The sequence below is a fragment of the Salvia hispanica genome, unplaced genomic scaffold (genome assembly GCF_023119035.1).
Source record: "Salvia hispanica cultivar TCC Black 2014 unplaced genomic scaffold, UniMelb_Shisp_WGS_1.0 HiC_scaffold_747, whole genome shotgun sequence".
Taxonomy (NCBI): Eukaryota; Viridiplantae; Streptophyta; class Magnoliopsida; order Lamiales; family Lamiaceae; genus Salvia; species Salvia hispanica.
In genome coordinates, this window is record NW_025952518.1 from 1 (window position 1) to 2,618 (window position 2,618).

General features: G+C 37.4%; 1 non-coding gene across 1 annotated transcript; it reads left to right on the top strand.

The window, feature by feature from the left end:
- Nucleotides 1-1,785: 1,785 nt before the first annotated feature.
- Nucleotides 1,786-1,889, top strand: LOC125199944. Its single transcript, XR_007172647.1, has one exon. It is a non-coding gene; the product is annotated as a small nucleolar RNA R71 (small nucleolar RNA).
- Nucleotides 1,890-2,618: the final 729 nt, after the last annotated feature.

Below are 2,618 nucleotides of genomic sequence, written 5' to 3' on the forward strand. Positions count from 1 at the left end.
TAGAAGTTGGAGTAGTTAAGAACCAAGTTTTGTTCTTGAGTAAGACAAGAAACTCTGAAAGCATGCCAACCTTCTTCAGAGACGGAGATAATACTATGTTATAATATTATATTTATATTTATTCTCTATCAGTTTAAAATTTAAAATCATACATATATCTAAGAATAAATCATTATTCTTTAACCTCATAAATATATAAAATAACATATAGTATCATTATTTTCTTTTATTATGAAATTTTAAGCTATACATATCTATGGATAAAAAATATATTTTATTATCCCATAAAATATGCAAATACTACAAGCATCGTTAATTTTCATTTATAGGTTTTATTGATTTTCTCACGACTAGTAATTTTATGTATGAATCACAATTTAAGAAAATAAATTAATTTACATTGACTTTTTCTCCAGATGTGTTTTTAGTTTCTATTATCCATGTTTTAATTATTTTCACTATCTATTTGTTCCTCTTAACGATCCCTAATCCCTCTATTGTTTATGTGGCTATACCTCATCGACTCTGGACAATATTTTCACCAAACAAACTAAACAATTATCAATAAAAAATTTGAGCCCCCATCGGTAAATTCCTGGCTCCGCCACTTGATATACACTAACATTAACATTCTCATCTTATGGGCATGTATCATATGTCCGACTTATATACTACAGCAATCCAATTCTCCTATCTTAAATAGCTATTTCACTCGAAGTTAAATTTAAGACCAAATTTGTTTGTACGAAATATTTTATAACCACCGTTGCCATGCATGATCATGTGTCATAAAATTTCACGATCTAATGACTTTATTTAGGGTACAAATTACTACATAATAAATACCTGAAATAAATACATACAATAATCTAATACAAATACAAGTATATTATTTTCACACGAGTTGAATATAAATTTGTGAGTCCAAGCGAGGCACTGCATGAGCAATCAGGGGTTTAGCCAATGATAAGTCATGTACTGTGCAAACTTCTCATCTAATTTCTTCTTGTGCACCACTTGAGGAAAAGGAATTTTGACTTCGTGGGCTTGGGAGGAATAATTGCCTGGGTTGACCCTCGGATGGCATATTAGGTGACCTCGCCCTCTATTTCCTCTTCTTGCTTTCTCTTAACTTGGTACTTCCTTAGCTTCCACTTCGGGCATAGGAGGACTCTCATAACTTGTCCCATGTCCTCGCCGTCTCAACTTTATCAATTCTCTTGGTAGAGTGTTCCATAATCCCATCGGTCTTCTCCATCAAAGCTTTTAGAAGCTCATTGGTAACATCACTTGAAGACTTTGAAGTGCTAGGTGCATTGTTAACCCCACTCGGTTGAATAGCATTATTCGGATTTCCATACGAAAGATTTGGATGTGTATTGAAGGATGGACGATAATTACCACCCCCATTGTTGGGGTGATAATTGTAGAAGTTCCTTTGATTTCCTCCTTGGTTTCCCCCTTGATGCACATAATTAACATCCTCTACGGTAGGTTGAGGCTCTACATTTGGTGCCATCCCCAAACTTATGCTATCCACCTTTTGATTGCATTTGTTGGTTGAGGAGATTGAATGCATCCAGATCAACAACCCGAAGCTACAGCGTAGAGCCATCTCGACCCGAGCTCCAACTCTTGCTGAGCTGTATGCAAGCCTTTGAAGCATCTTAACTTGCACTCATCGACCCCTTTGTCCAAGAATGATCCCCCCCGGACTTAAAGTCATAGTTGACTTTTGATAAATTCGAGCATCCATTGTAGAAAGGCTCCTTGATGACGGAGGCCATGCATGGTTAGGACACTTCTTCAACAAAGCGTTAAACCTCTCCCATGCTTCAAACATAGACTCTTGCTCTTACGTTTAAAATGGGAGATCTACCTTGTAGGTTGAGAGTAGAGCTAAGAGGAAGAACCTCAAGAACTTTTTGGCTAAGTCGTCAACTTATAGCAGGCCCGGCTGGGTTATCAAACCAATCTCTAGCATATCCCGTCAATGAGAGGGAATGGCTAAACTTGATTGTATCTTCGGGAACCCCATTAAGCTTGGTTGTGTTGGCAATCTCCAAAGAATTTAGCTAAATGCATATTAGGATCCTCCGTGGGTCTTCCTAGAGAAAACACGTTGCTCACAAATTGGATCAATGCCGTCTTCAACTCAAAATTGTTGGCATTCACTCTTGGATCAATGGGTGGCATTGGGATATAACGTTCCCAAATGCATTTCTAGCAGAGTCTTGTCTCTTCTCCTTTCCTCCTCTCTTTCCTGTCTCATCTTCCTCCATTTGTTGTTGTAGTTGGAGAATGATTTGGTCTTGATTAAGGAGAATTAGGTGGAGGTGAAATGCTTTTCCTCGTTGTTCCCATTTGGATTTTCCATTAGCCAACTAGATGTGGAAGCCTCGTGCTCTTTCCACTCCTTCGTCCTCCTCTTCTTCTGTGTGACACATCTCTAAATTAATCGGCTCGAGGGTAGATGCACCTTGAGCGCGTGAGCATAAAAACCTACACAACCTGAAAGAGAAACAAAGGAAATTAGAGCTAAACTAGAAAACTAAACTAAATAAAGCAAGTAAATGTCTAAACTAGTATTCTCTATCTTATCACAATATCAAACACAA